Below are 15,656 nucleotides of genomic sequence, written 5' to 3'. Positions count from 1 at the left end.
AAGGATGGCTAACTCTGGATTTGAGAAAAAATTACCAAATCTTTACTCCAGTTAGCTTGTGACAAATTGCTGAAGTGTGTATGTATGACCCTGGGATAGAAACAAAAATGTTTCCCAGGCCTTATCAGTACACGAAAGTACTTCACTTGCAACAGCCTCCTTAGCCTTAACAATGGTCAGCCTAGAATGGCAGCAGCCAAGTAACATTTACCTAGATGTTATGGTTTACAAGATACACTTTATACAATACGTCATTTACTCCTAACTGGAATTAAGTGTCTCAAAAATTACTTTTTTGGCGGGGAGGGAACCACAAACTGAAAAACTCTGAACTAAGACCAGGCAAATGGAGTGTAATGAACACACAGATTGGTAGTCACTATTAATTCTCTAGATTCAACTGTCTCCTATAATAAACACAAGAACTATTTTATCCCCTTTAAAAATTGGTCTACCCTGCTGTCCAATCTTTTTGGCCCTCCCAGATAAGAGTCTAAATTTGCCCAAAGAAAGAATACCATGTCCCCCAAAACCGTTTTATCCATTAACATGCTATTGTTCACATTGTGCTTGTACATGTGAATACATTTTTGCTACTTCTAAGCAATGAGGAACTATCAACTACCACCATATATAAGCCAAGGGGATACCCATACTTTAAAAACTGGCCCCTAATCTGTGTATTTATTTCAATGATAGTTTTGTTCAGCTTTTTGTTCAAAGAGCACCAACAACCATTAAGGAATATACTGTTGAATTTGCTTACATCACAGAATCTTAAATCACCAAAACTAAAATTTCTTTTCTCCAGGAGTTAAAAACCTGTCTTTCCTACTAACAATTAACAGCAAACCATGAGGAACGGTAAATTCATAAAGAACATTGTTTCCCTAGTTAAAATAACACTACCATTTAGGCCCAGTAAGTCCTATTAAAACATATGTAAATATTAACCACCAGGAGATAGACCATGGATATTTAAAATGCTGATGCTCTTATGAAGTTTCCACATGAACAACAGAGTCAACTGATGACAACCAGTTAAAATTTTCAAGCAAATTTTAGAAGTCCATTTAAACAAATCAATTAATTTAATCCCTTTTCTATACTTTGACACCACACCACATGAAAAGTTATATGCTAATGATTAATTCAATCTGACTTCATCACCAGATCTGCTAATAGAAGCAGTTGGTTTAAAGAGATTCTTTTCTGGAATTTAGTCTTTAAAATTTTCCACTAGGCTAATTTATTAATTACAATCAGACCTATAACTAAAACAACTTGAAAATCTAGCCCACTGACAAAATCAATCCAGTATAGAGCCCTAAGGAATTTTTAAAAAGGCATGGAAAAAACTTTTCCACAATTAGAGGTCCTTCGTTAATGAGATATTATTGGCATTAAAGTATTTGACAAGATATTTTTATAGTGGTCACATATTACATACATCATACACATATTCTGAGGAAAAGTTTTGAACGAAAAAAATTTATTATGTACGAAACTTTCAGTTTCCAAAATAGTTAATGAAATAAACTATCTCAAAATTTAGGTGGTGGTCTGATTTAAAAAGCTAACTCTGAAGCCAAGTCCTAGAGCTTAGACTACTTGCACAGAAATCCTACTGGAGTATTAAGCAGTTCATATAGTTATGCGCTCTGCAATGCTATGTGCCAAGTATTTTCCATGAAGGCCAGTGTGTTAAGTCCCATTAATGACTTCAAGTTTTCCAAACAATATTGTTGTTCCACAGAAAATTAATCTCAGGATTTCAATGTCCAATATAACTGCCATTGATATCTAAGGACATTTCTTGAATGTAGAATTTTCTCTTGCCATTTCTACTTGTTCTAGTCAAGAGACATTTGGAGTTAGGTATTTTTCTGGATTTAATATTGCTCAGATTTTAGAACCGTAGTATAGAGTACATATACTTCATATGTACTATGCATCACTCTCCAGGCTATGAGTCAACAACACCCTGTAATCACAGTATTTCTGCATCAAAGTTTAGGAATATGAGCACTAAATGGGATCAAGATTAAAAAAAAAAAAATCAGCTCAGATTCAGGTCAAGTTTTTGTTCCCAAATCAGTTTAGGTCATATCAAGGAAGCTATAAAATACTTTTTCCTTCATTTTTTTGGATTTTGGAATTATGTGAATAAGGCACATGTGGACCCGTTGCTTTATAGCACAGCATCAAGTACTAAAGTTTCATTTAACAAAATATATATTGTACTTGGGCATAATAAATAAGAATCAGTCACTCTGCGGCAGCCAGTTGGCTCAGTTGGTTAGAGCGCAGTGCTCGTAACACCAAGGTCACTGGTTTCATTCCCACATGGGCCAGTGAGCTGTGCCCTTCACAACTAGACTGAAAACAACGACATGACTTGGGGCTGATGGGTCCTGGAAAAAGACACTGTTCCCCAATAAAAATTAAAAAAAAAAAAAAAAAAAATCAGTCCTTCTGGCTGACAAAACATGAATAAATAATCTTTTGCATATTCATTCTATCTGTGCCCACCCACTGCCAAAGAGGAGGAAACTACAGACTTCCCAAGTTTTACAATACTATTAAATATTCTAAGTAAAGACTACTTTCGCCTGATTTGGCAGAATCATTTATTAATCAGCTCTGATATGAGTTTTTCAAGTCTAAGAGGAAACATCGCTAGAAATATTAAATAATGCAATGTGACATTTCCATTAAAGCAAGAGACTTGAATGAAAAGAAGCCTATCTTTTAATATGGTCTTCCTTAAAACATGAAATTTCCATCTATTTTTGACTACAATGTCAACTAGACCCCATTCCAGGAAAGCTTTAAATTTCCAGCCAACTTAGGGGAAAACATCAAATATGTTGGAAGCAGAACAGATGACTAACAAAAATTAAAAGATGGGGCCGGCCCAGTGGCTCAGGCTGTTGGAGCTCCGTGCTCCTAACGCCGAAGGCTGTCGGTTTGATTCTCACATGGGCCAGTGGGCTCTCAACCACAAGGTTACCGGTTTGACTTCTCCTCCCACAAGGGATGGTGGGCTGGGCACCCGGCAACTAACATTGGCAACTGGACCTGGAGCTAAATGGCACCCTCCACAACTAAGATTGAAAGGACAACAACTTGACTTGGAAAAAGTCCTGGCAGTACACAACTGTTCCCCAATAAAGTCCTGTTCCCCTTCTCCAATAAAATCATAAAAAAAAAAAAATTTAAAAGATAACCGACTTTGGTACTGAGATGCTGGCAACAGTACTTCTCTTTAATATGCATACATGCCTCTTAGTTAAAATGCAGATTGATTCAGGTTTGGGTGGGGCCTAGATTCTGTATTTTTGTTCTGGGTGATGCTAATGCTGCTTTTCCAAAGACCACATTACATTAACAAGGGGTGGTTAATACACTCAAAGATAAATCATTTTATCAGTTTAGGACTAAAGGAACTGCTGTAGTTCAACTTTTACAAATGTGATTTTTAAAAAATAAGCAATTTGCTCAAATTCACATAGCTAGGAGAAAGCCAATATAGGTTTTAAGTCAGAAACTTTCAAGAAACCCTAATATTATTTAAACTGTTTTTGCCCTCTCTCTTTAGCCTTTGAAAAAACCTGAGTCTTAAATTGTAATATCAGGGTAACATCAAATGTGTTGAAACGGTTTGCTTTAACATACGCTACCTAATTTGACAGAGCAAACACTTCTGATAAAATCTGTTAAACAAGATCAGACTAAAGAAACACTAAATCGATACCCTAAGCTTTCCTGAAAATTTCAACTGTTACTCTCTCCAAGTCTCTGACCAACTTAAAAACATCCAAACCTCAATACCAAAACCCAAATTTCAATAACAAGAAATCTATAAATAAATTTAAAAAATGAACCACACAAACCTAACAACACAAATTCAAAGAATTTACTGTGGAATTACTTTTGCAGAGATTTAATGCAAAAGTCAAATCCATACATAGAAAATCAAATATAGTAAAAAATGATCCTTGAAAATCTGTTCGGAAGGTAGTGTGTTGGGAGACATACATATTTCATCTCTCACTAAGTACTCTAAAAACAACCCATTTCCCACTACCAGTTAGGCATTATATAAAGTCATTTTATGAAAAAGAACATAAACTCTAGAAACCACTTTGTGTCTGGCAAGTTACTCATAATTAGACAAACAAGAAGATTCGCCTCTCAGATGGGATGCTCTGAGACTTAGCTTCAGCGAGTAGCATGGAGAGCAGTATCTTTTGTTTTATTCAAAAATGTCTTTGATTTTTTTTCCTGATTAAGCCCAAATAATTGAACCCACCAAGTGAAGTGGTTGAATATGATAAACTACTGCCCACACCTTAAATTGAAAAACTAAACAAAAACCTCCCTACAACTTATGTTAAAATTCAGACTAATACGATTTCCTAAAACTTAGCCTACAATATATATTTAATACTTATGTATTTAAAATAAATGTTAACTGATCAATCCAGTCATTGGTAAACAATGTATATAACTGAATCAGCATACCTGTAACTCCTCTATTTTAAAACTTTTAAAGAGCTTTAAGGGTCACTGAACTTTAAGAGGTAAGTATGATTTCAAGTTTTGAAAAAGACTGAGCAACAAGAACTCTACTTCAATTTTACAAGGCCCCCAACACAGATGTGAAAATACTTACATGGACAAGTTAGGAGATGGAACCCCCCTATCATCAGCTAGGTTCCCAAGGTGGCTCAGCGTTGAAGTCGAACTGCTCTCTGTACAGCACTTCTCCTAGGCCCTCTGGGTAGTTGTATACTTGGTCAGAAAGTACGCCCTAAAAAAGGAAATAAAAGTAGTAGCATACAGTTCTACGTTAAAAACAATGTTAGGTTGTGCTTCAAGAAGGATAAATTGAATCTAAGATTAATGTGGGAATCATCTTTTTAAATTTTATGAAGTTTTAATAAAATGTTTAATTAAATCCACAAAATGTTTACTGGGTTTCAAAGGGTTTATCAAGAAGTACTTTTTAAACAGTAAGCATTTCCAAGCTGCTACAGTAACAAAATTCACAGAACCTGATGTCATGGTCATCTTACAAGTTGCTTTACCTACCTACTCAGTTTCCATCCAGCCTTTGTCTAGTTTCATTTTTGCTTTTATTTGTCCCCCAAAACACAAATTTCTAAGTGGCCTAAAATTTTAAAATTTCCAGTACCCTTGCCCACCTGATGGGTAAGACTTTATATGCATAATGTTCTCACATAATCTATAGTCTGGAACTACCCAGAATACTTCTTACTCTCCAAATTCCAAGTTCTTCCTTGCTTAAAGTGTAAAATCACACTACATACCAAAAAGATAAGAAGATTTTATGACTTAGCTAATACATTATATATGTGAAATAACTTTTGAGAACTGCCTTATACATTGGGCAAGTGACCTCTAAAGGTTTACCTCCTCCTCATACTCAACCTTTCTAGACTTACGGCTACTCTACTGCACTAGAAACAACATATGAATGTGAAAGTGCTTGGCACACTAAAAAATGCTAAATAAGTTTTAGCAATGGTTATTACTTATTATGGTTTGATAGGTTGGACATACAACCTAAGCTAAACTGTTATACCTATACATACTTCCATTCATAATTCAGTGGTTGCTATTTTAAAGTAATATAACCTAACAGCATTTGCCATTATAGAAAAGGGGTGATACCGTGTTTCCCTGAAAACAAGACTTAGCCAAACAATCACCTCTAATGCATCTTTTGGAGCAAAAATTAATGTTAAGACCCAGTCTTATTAATATAAGACGCATTAGAGGTGACTGTTTGGCTAGGTCTTATTTTGGGGGAAACAGGGTAAGAAGGAAACCAGAAAAATGATGAAACTAGAAATTATAAGGACAAGAATCTGAGAGATTTCAGGAGCATTCTAGGTGTATCTAAAGCCTATCTCATCTCAACCAGGATGGAGGTCACACATGCAGGAGGTAAAATGCTCCTTCAATCTACCAGACGAATTTACTCACTCTCAATGACACTTATGGATGATGAGGCAAGAACCCGTACCAGCATGTAACTGTGATTATAACCTTACAGTAGACTCCAAATAATGTACTCCCCAAAACAAAGGTTCTGATTCTTCTCATACCAAGATAATTTTAAAAATAAATTAAGACTCATGCTGGAGACAGAGACAGAAGTTTATTCTCAATTATCCTAAGGAATAGGATAATTATCTTGAGCAAGACACTTTTCACCTTTCCCCTGCTATATATCCACAGCTATTTTGTTGCTTAAAGCAACCCAAGAGCAGTGATGTGAAGCTTAAGGACATTAAACTTCAGACATTTAAGATTGTTCTTTAGCCCATCTCTCAAACATTTCCACCTAATTAAAAGATACAAGTAGGAAATGAAGGCCCCAAAATTTCAGTGGCACATTTTAAGATTAAAACGTGAAGAAATGGAGTTAAAACGTGAAGAAATGGAGTTACAGAAGAAGATAAATTATTCTCATTTTGAATGGTGTGTGTGTAAATCAGTTGGATCATGTACAACATTGCGTTCAAGTTCCTTAACAACTGTTTAAAGAGACTGTCTCTTCATCTTGGCTGAACAGCAGAGGGAGAACTCAACTTGACTCAGTAGGCCAGTAAGATACAAAGAAACTTCTATCTCTTTGACAGTAACTACCCAAAAACCTAGTATCCTCAAGTTATTATTTCTCTGAACAAGTCACATTGCCTTTACCAATGACTTTTTAAAAAAGATTTTTATGAAAAATATAGCCAACACACAATATTATATAAGTTTCAGGGGTACACCATAATTATTCAACATCTATATACCTAAAGAAGTGATCACCATGATAAATCCGGCTACCATCTGACACTGTACCATGCTGTAACAATACTATCGACTATATTCCCTGTGCTGTATATTACATCAACATGACTTGTTTCATACCTGGGAATTTGGACTTCTTACTCCCCCCTTCACCTTTTCCGCCCCTTTTCAATTTTTCAATTACAGTTGAAAGTCAATATTATTTTATATTAACTTCAGGTTTACAGCAGTTGTTAGTACCAGTGACTTTTAAAGTTGCTCTGTGGTATTCTTTCCAAGCACTGCAAACCGCAGTCTAATCATGAGAAAAATATCAGACAAACCCAAATGGGGGGACATTCTACTGGACATCTGGCCAACATTTCTCTAGACTGTGAAAAACAAAGAAAGCCTAAGAAACTGTCACAGATCAGAGATGTCTGGGGAAGACATGACAAGTAAATGCAACATGGTACTTTGGATTGGATCCTGGAACAGAAAGAGGACATTAAAAACTGGTGAAATCCAAAGATAGTCTGGAGTCTAGATAACACTAATGTATCCAAGTCAGTTTCTTAATTTTGACAAATGTACCACGTAACGTAAGATGTTAATAAGCAGGTAAGCTGGGTGAGAAGTATGCAGTACCTCCTGTACTATCTTTGAAACTTTTCTATAAATCTAATATCCCAAAAGTTTATTTTTAAAAATCAGGCAAAGCATTCATATGATCATCATCAAAAATATGCTGAGTTACAGCCTTTTACACAAAACAATGCATCCAGTATAATTCCATTTATATAGAAGTTTTAGAACAGGCAAAACTATGGTTTAAAATAAAAAATCAGAATATGGTTGCCTCTGCAGTGAGAGGGGTATGAAGTTTGAACCGCTAAAAGAACTTTTAAGGTGATGGCAATGTTCCACATCTTGATAGAGATTTAAATTACATAGCTGTTATTTTTGTAAAAAACTCATCAAATAGTATACTTAAGATTTGTGCATTTTACTGTTATGTAAATTTTATCCAAAGTTTTTTTAAAGACTAAAAACAGTATTGAACACTGTTTAATAGAAAAATTAAGACGGACTGATGAATGAATGATGAGATGGCAAATAATGCAAAATGTTAATTGAATCTAGGTGAGGATACAGTTCTTTCCCCTTCTCTGTACGTTTGAAAAATTTTAAGTTAAATCTGGGTGGCAAGGGAGATTAGTGCACCCACTGTATCACCTGTAAATCATTAGAAGCTTATTATCTTTCCCACAAAATGTAAACTCCTCAGGGCTCATGTGTCTTCATGACCAGCAACTGCACTGCTACATTTGTGAAAGAAATTAAAGGATCACTAGGGTTTTGCCCGACAATCAGCCGTTTTTCTGCCAGGCTTGTCCACATCAGCCTTTCCTGACCATACAGCAATTCTCTGCCTTAAGTGCCCTCTGGTTCCCACCCAAGCCAGAAGCTCAAGGGTGGAAACACGACGGGACAAGACAACTTAATGTATCCAAGATGCCACAAAATGCAGTTTAATCTGCTGAAAACATTATGGGGCTGTAAACTGTATCCCCGACCGTTTCAGGTTTCTGAACCAGCAGTTTAGTTTACGAAACATACGCTCAGGATATATATTGGGTAAGGGTTAAAACACGTCACCACCATTATTTGTTGGCAGTCAAAATAGTACTTGATAAGCCACCCAAGTTACTGTTCTCCCTCTCTGTGCCCAGGAATCGTGGCGCGGATGGGCAAACGAAGCCATAGTGACTAATCTTCAGACTCCAGGAGGTGACTCTGGTGAGTGAAAGCAACCTGGCCCAATCAGGAGCGCCGCAGGGGGAGGAGCAGCAGCCCCGAGGCTTCCAGAACGGGCTAAAGGCCTCTCGCTCGCTACCTGACACCGGGGCTTCCCCTCCGGCTGGCCCCGAGCGGCGTCAACTTTCCTCCACCAGTGTGTGTGCGTGTGTGTGTGTGGAGGGGGGGTGGGGGGCACACTCCCCACACCCTTAAGAACCCGGTCTCCTCCCGCAGCTGTCACAGGCCTGCGCCGGGCCCGCCCTGCTCCATTCATAACGGCCCCGGCCGTTGCTGTCCGTCGCCCGCCCGCCGGGCTCCCGGAGGCGAATGTGCGGCGCCGCTCAGGGCCTGGGCTGCGGGACTAAGGCCCCTCAGGGCTGCAGCCCGGCCCCCTCCCCGGAAACAGCAATGCACCACGGGAGAGGGGTGGAGGCCGCACGCCGCCGGAGGCGACGGCGGCCGCCGGCCGCGAGACCCCCACGCGCGCCCCCACACGCACACGCCCCCTCGCCCCAACCCCGGCGGCTCCGGCTCCGCAGAGCCTCCGGCGGGCGCCTGAGGGCCCCGAAACGCCCACCACCACCGCCGCCGAGGAACCGACAGCCGCAACACACACCGCTGTCCGCCATGTTCGAGGCGGCCGGCCGCGGGGCGCCGCGGGGACGCCGGCCAGGCGGCGGGGCCCAACTGGGAGACACCCGACCGCCCCCCGAGGCCCTCCCCACGCGCTGGCCCGCTCGCACCCCTCGGGGCGGTACTCACGTGAGATAACGGCCCAAAGAGTCGGGTAAAGCGTCTTCTCTTTTTCGGCGGAATTTTTAAAGAGGGATGTGGTTACCTTGAGCAGAAATACCCAAGGCGGCCTGGGCCATAAGCTGCAGGGACGACGTGGGGGGGAAAGCGCGGCACCGACACCAGCTGTGCAGCAGTGGCGGCGGCAGCCGAAGGAGAGAAATAGAACAGCGCGGAAATAAGAAGAAAGGCGAGGACTGGGTGGGGAGAGGATTCGGCCTCGTCACACCGCAGAGCAGAAGAGCGAGAAAGACTGAAAAGAAGCAGAGAAAGCGAAAAAAAGGAAACACTGCAGCCGAGCGAAGACCCAGAGAGTGTGGGAAGGCGGCGCCGGCGACGCCAATATTTATAGCAAGGGGGAGGGGCCTGGTGGCGTCACAGCCGGCTCGGCGGCCGCGCGAGCGGGGCGGAGCCGAACTACTTCCCGGGGAGAAGGGAGGGGACGGAAGAGAAAGGGGGATGGCGTGGAAGGAGCTAAAGGGGGCGGGGCGGAGCGACCCCGCGGTGCAGGTGCTGACCCACTGGCGGTTTCCCGTCGAACGGCGGTCCGTGGCTTCCCCGCTGTCAGAGGGCCAGCCGCGCAGATGTAGGCGGGCGGGGTTGAGGGAGGTGGCTCGGCGGGAGCGCGCTTTGCACTGAGCCTCCGCCCTTTGGGTACCTTCAGTGGCACCCCGCGGCTGGCCCCGGCGCCTTGGGAGCTGGGCCCGGCTTCCCGGCGCCCGCGGCGCGGAGCGTTGTTCTGGGCCTGGGGCGGCGCAACACGTGCACTGCCTGGAGGGGGCGTAAGGGAGGCCTGTGGGGGCCATCTCCCGAGCTTCCCTCTTTGAGAGCACTCCGCTTTGTGGGGACTCTGTAGCCTGCGCCAGGTGACCGCCCTCCCCGCGTGAGGCTCCAGCCCCCGCAGGCTGCGGCGCTCCTTTATGGAAGCGAATTCCTAGTGGCTAGGACCGGTCGACGTAGGGTTGGTTGCAGAAGCTTGGTGACCGCGTAAAACCGACCCCAGTGCTGGTACGGTGCAATATGGTGCAGTAGGAATATTTTTTAACGGATGTGGCTTTAATGTCTTTATTTAAAAAGGTGTTGGTGCAATCACACTCAGCTCTTGTTAGTGAAGTACCAGTGTTGTAGAAGGGATTACTGATATTCCAAGTGCACTTTACCTTAATCCCCCCACGTCTCGTTTTTGCGGTCATTTTAATGGTACTACTCCATAACAAACTTTTTTTTCCTGGCGACCTAGGACGACCTACATAGCTTTTAATTTAGCCTCATCTTTTTAAAATGTCTTCGCATTAGTGGTTAGAAACCCTGAGTCCTCGCCTGCTAACGCCTTGCAACTCAGACTGAATGACACAAATGAAATCTGTATTGACACACCCCTCCAAAATTAAGATCTTTGAGATTAAGATCCTGAGTTGTTTTTCTTTCGTTCTTCCCCACCGTCTACTTACTTTGTGAGCAGTATTGTGGGTAGTTGATAAATTATCAAATGAAAAGCAAGAGAGAGAGCCTTCCTGAGTGGAAAGGTAGCGATCCTGAAATGTGGGCTCTTGAATGAAATTGGGTAGAAATTAGAAGCTATGAACTCTATTTTCCACATTTCACTCTGCTATCTTGGCTTTCTCTTTCATTAAAAAAATTCCTTTTGATTCAGAACATTTATAAGCACAGCGCTTTACTAGACCCCCTGGTGGAGGGAGGAAGGCAAGAAATGAATGCACTTGAAATCATGCTTACAGTCTATCGGGAAATAAGATGACTACACAAAATAACTAAATTGTTGATAGATGAATAGATTTAATGCTGCATGGAACCTAGTGGCAGGAGGAAATGGTTGCAGGTAAGTGAGAGAAAGGCTTTTGGGAAAAGATAGATTTTTGAGAGCACATTTTCCAGACATGGGAAAACAACTGATTTTGAGAGCAGATAGTCCATGCAAGCGAAACAGGTGAAAGAAGGCACAGAAATGAACCAGTTCGGAGAACTGTGAGTGGGCTCTCTGGCTCCAACATAGAGGCATGGTTGCAAATGAGATTGAAAAGGTAGGTTAGGATGAGATCAAGAAGGGATCAGAGCTTAGACTTTATTCTGGAACCATTTAAATGGATATGATATAAGCAAACATGTTTTTAAAAGATTGGCATCAGTGGGATTGAAAATGGGAAGTTTGGAAGAGAGAAACAGTGAAGGAGACTCTTACAGCAGATAAGTACTAAGAAATTCAGAATGGATGGGAAGAAAAAGGTATACAAAGGTGAGAAGTAATCTTGAGTGTCAAGGGAGATGAGAAGGTGTCAAATGATTTGGATATATTAAGCTAATCAACACTGAGAATTTTAGAATCATAATGGGTAGAAATAGAAAGGACCCAGTTTGGAGGGAAGAAGATGAGCCTGCTTTGAGCATAGTTTGAGCTGTTGATGAAATACCCATGTAAAAATGATGCAAAGACCCCTGGAAATAGGGAGATCTGGAGCCGGTTTGGCTGTGAATTTGGGAGCCTGTCCTACAGACATAGTAATTAAGCAAATGTCGAGGTCTACAGAAAAAAGGGATATGAACGCAGGACCTAGAGAAATGCCAGAGAGAAGGGAGGCTGACAGAGAAGACCAAGAGGACCAGCTGGAGAAGTAGGAGGGGAGTAGTACAATGTCAAGCCATTCAAGATGGGGTGAGTGATCAGGATGTCATACCCTTCAAACAGGATGAAAAGAGGGTGCTGATTTTGGCAAATGGCAAATCACTGGTAAATCCAATCTCATGTTATTATTTGGATTTTTATCCTGAAAAAGTTTCAATCATGGGAATGATGTGAATTTTAGAAAAGGGGGAAATGTGGGGATGGGAAGAGAAAGGACTGTAAGTGTGTGGCAGGGAGAACAATAACTTGGAAAGCTATTGTAGTGATCCAGTGAAAAGAATGATCAGGGCCTGAAAAGAAGTTATGTGTGACCTTTAACTAACAATTTCAGTGGAGTGGGAAGCACAAACAGAGGTTTGAGTGAGGAGCAGCTGAAGTGAAGTCAGTGAATGTTGACCATTCTTTCAAGTGGAAGGTACTGGACTAAAGCCTAATCCAACATCATTTATACCATGAAACACTTCAACAACTTTTATTATTCAAACTATATGCCCTCATGATTAGTATTTCTGTATTCAAATTTAAGGGATAATGCTAGCTTTTAATGAATAAAATAGAACCTTAAAAACTACTGCAGTGAAATAGGCAGCATAGTATGTAACTAACAGAACGATAGCGTCCTAATGAGAACAGCATATTTAACTGTGTTTGGGGTTTGAGGTTTTGGTTTTTTTGCCAAGTCAGGTTACTCATACACAAATACACAGGTAGTGCCAGAGAAAGTATTATCATTAAATAGAGAGCCCTAAGATAAAATGATATAACCATTCACACTTAGATCATCCTGGTCCATTGATTCAAACTCATTTACTTTTGTGCCAATAGATACAAAAGATTGAATGAGATTGTTGATAAAGACAAATCACTAAAAACAAGAGGTAAACCTAAAATCATGAGCCTATAATAGAAATATAGTCGCATATAAAAATGTGACAAATGTAAAGACTAATAATAACAGTAAAAAATCCCAGCTGAATGTGAATGTTTAAAGAGAGCTCAGTAAGAATTTTTGTTGCTGAGGTGTATTCTTAGAGTACTCTTTATTATGTAGAAAACCAAAATGTATGGGTTTCACATAATTAAAACATTCACATTTTAAAACATGGTATTTCAGTTGTCCCCACATTTTTGTGCACTGATAACCTTCTAAAAAGCTAATTTGCTTATCAAGAATTTGGTGGTATGTCTTTTATAGACTAGTAAAATCAGGTAAAAGTGTCTCCAAATTACTTTGCTGTGTACAAAGTTCAGATTATACCATTCTCTCTTTGAATGCAATAGATACAAAATGTTTTTTTGCTGAGTATGTGTTGTTAAAAATGCTTTAGATTTATAATTACTAAGGTTGATATTCACCTCAGATGAGAAATCACTGAATTTGGAAAGACTTTTTATTGTGATCTTTAACATTTTTTCCTCAGAGAATTTAGGGGCCAGGTAAGTGGGGTTAGAATTCCAATCCAGGTGCCCTGCATCCCAGCACTGACTTGAAGTTGATCATGTCCATCACCCATAGCTTTTCCACAGGATAATTTAACCTATAGAATGGTATGCCTGGCAAGCAAAGGGTGACAGAGCCCAGAGACAAACCCACGTGTGAGAGAAAAGAAAGGATGTTTTTCAAATTTCAGTGTCTGTGTATGTCATTAGATGTAGGTCAGCATTTCACCTCTCCCGAGTGACTTGGACAGTTTCTGTGATAATAAGCGAGTCATAAGCAGTGCATTGACGTCTTTTATTACTTTAAGAAATAACAAATTACTGCTAATTTAAGAGGACTGCTTTATAAACTTACATAAAAGGTCAATGAAATAATCCAGTTTTACAAATTAAATGTAACTTACATGACTAAAATAATCAATGGACACAATACATGACTTTACATCTTCATCTACTCCTTGGAAGTTAGGAAATACTTAGAAAATTAATTTCATTTTCACTTTGCTGCCAGGCATTATCTGATAACAAGTGTTTTGTTTATTGAGTAATATATAGCAAGATAGATTTGTATCTCTCTTTCTCAAAACATTTGCCTGGCGGGAATACTAAACTTTTGGTTAAGGGAGTAGAAAATAGGATCTCTGAAATCTAATCTTGTCCTGTTTGAATTATAGTTTGTTCTATTTTCTTTAATAAATAACCTAACCTATTGTCATAAGAGCACCTAAGTGATTATTAATAACAGCAACTGCAGGCTACATTTTATTTAATAACATTAAAGAGAAGTTTTAAATAACATTGTCATTTAATTTGAAGTTTTTAAATACAAGTTCTCTTATAAACATTTGTATCAATCTGAATTTGCTTTATCTAATTTAACTGGAAGGAGAAAAGTCCATGCAATAAAGACAATAAAAGATTAGTTCTTTCTTTAGCAAAATAGGGAGAGAAAACATAAATTATTTGCTTTCACAAAAATAATCCTTTTGTGTCATTTAAAAACCTTCATTTAGCTTTTTCAGTGGTTGTGAAGCTGGAAAAGATCCCAGCTGGGCAAAGACATCTGATCTCACAGTCCTCCTAGCCCTTCGACCCTCCCCCGACAGCCCTCAATAAAATGGTTTGATTCCCCCCCACCAAAAAAGCCTTCATTTAGTCTTGGCTCTACCTGGTTAAATCCCTTAATTCTAAGTCACCTCCATTTCTTTTTAAAAATATATTCCTTATTCCTTTGGAAGGACTTCTCCCCTGCCATTCCCTGAGTTTTGCTGGCAACTGTCATCTTAACCCTGGCCTCCCAGGCCACAGTAACTGGTCTAAGTCGACAGCCTCTCACCCTATCTTGCAGGCAGGGGCAGCTCTGTAATGATTGGCACATGTTTGATTCAGATCATACTTTCCTTTGTTGGAGGAAAGGAGGATTGGACAAGGTAATCGTTTCTTCTGTGGCTCAAATTAGGACCATATGAGCCAGGAGCTGCCAGCAACCGGGGTCCCAGAAGAAATCTGTGAGAAATGAAGCCAATTCTCATCGTGAAGAGGGGAGAGCCAGCATTCCAGTCATTCCACTTTCCTTGCTCTTCAGTTATACCGACAATTCGTCTCTTACCTAAGTTAGTTCCAGCCAGCTTTCTGTCACTTGCAACCAAGAATCCAGTCCTACAGTCCTACACAAGCGAGAGGAAAAGATCTTCATTTAGCTTCAAAACACGATTTGTACAAGGACAAGACAGGAGAGGCCTGATTGTTCACTATCTAAATAGTTGGCCACAAGCTTGCCATGAACCAACAAAGGCGTGGAATTACTTCAAAACAAAACAAAACAACTCGAATGCAGTAATTTGGGGCTGCAGTAAGAAAAGTACAGGTCAGAGGGGAGGTAGTGGTTTGGTTTAATTTTGGTCAGACCCCAAATGTAGATTTTCTGTTTTGGGGGTAAGTTTTGTTGTCAAGTTCTAGGTAGCACATTGTACAGGAGAATGAAAACTGTGCAATTTAGAGGATAGCCATAAAGGTGAGGAGGTCTAGAAAACAACATATTATTAGTTAGGAATGTTAAAAATGCCAGAGATAGCTGAGGAAAAAGATGGAGGGAATATTCTAAAAACAAAGCTACTATTTTTTACATACCAAGGGCCAGGCACTATGCTAAATCCTTTATATTATTATT

At 40.2% G+C, this 15,656-nt stretch overlaps 1 protein-coding gene across 4 annotated transcripts in view; it reads right to left on the bottom strand.

The window, feature by feature from the left end:
• The window catches only part of AZIN1 (antizyme inhibitor 1), a 31,028-nt gene extending 21,512 nt beyond the window's left edge, over nucleotides 1-9,516 (bottom strand). For all 4 annotated transcript variants that reach the window (XM_019711783.2, XM_074316244.1, XM_019711781.2 and 1 more), the window contains exons 1-2: nucleotides 9,376-9,516; nucleotides 4,679-4,816 (exon numbers count right to left, since the gene is read on the bottom strand). The gene's annotated coding sequence lies outside the window, so the exon portion shown is untranslated. The remainder of the gene's footprint in view (nucleotides 1-4,678; nucleotides 4,817-9,375) is intronic.
• Nucleotides 9,517-15,656: the final 6,140 nt, after the last annotated feature.

Source organism: Rhinolophus sinicus, linkage group LG12 (genome assembly GCF_036562045.2).
Source record: "Rhinolophus sinicus isolate RSC01 linkage group LG12, ASM3656204v1, whole genome shotgun sequence".
Classification (NCBI taxonomy): domain Eukaryota; kingdom Metazoa; phylum Chordata; class Mammalia; order Chiroptera; family Rhinolophidae; genus Rhinolophus; species Rhinolophus sinicus.
The sequence above is the reverse complement of the archived record's forward strand: the minus strand, read 5'-3'. Positions and strand labels throughout refer to the sequence as shown.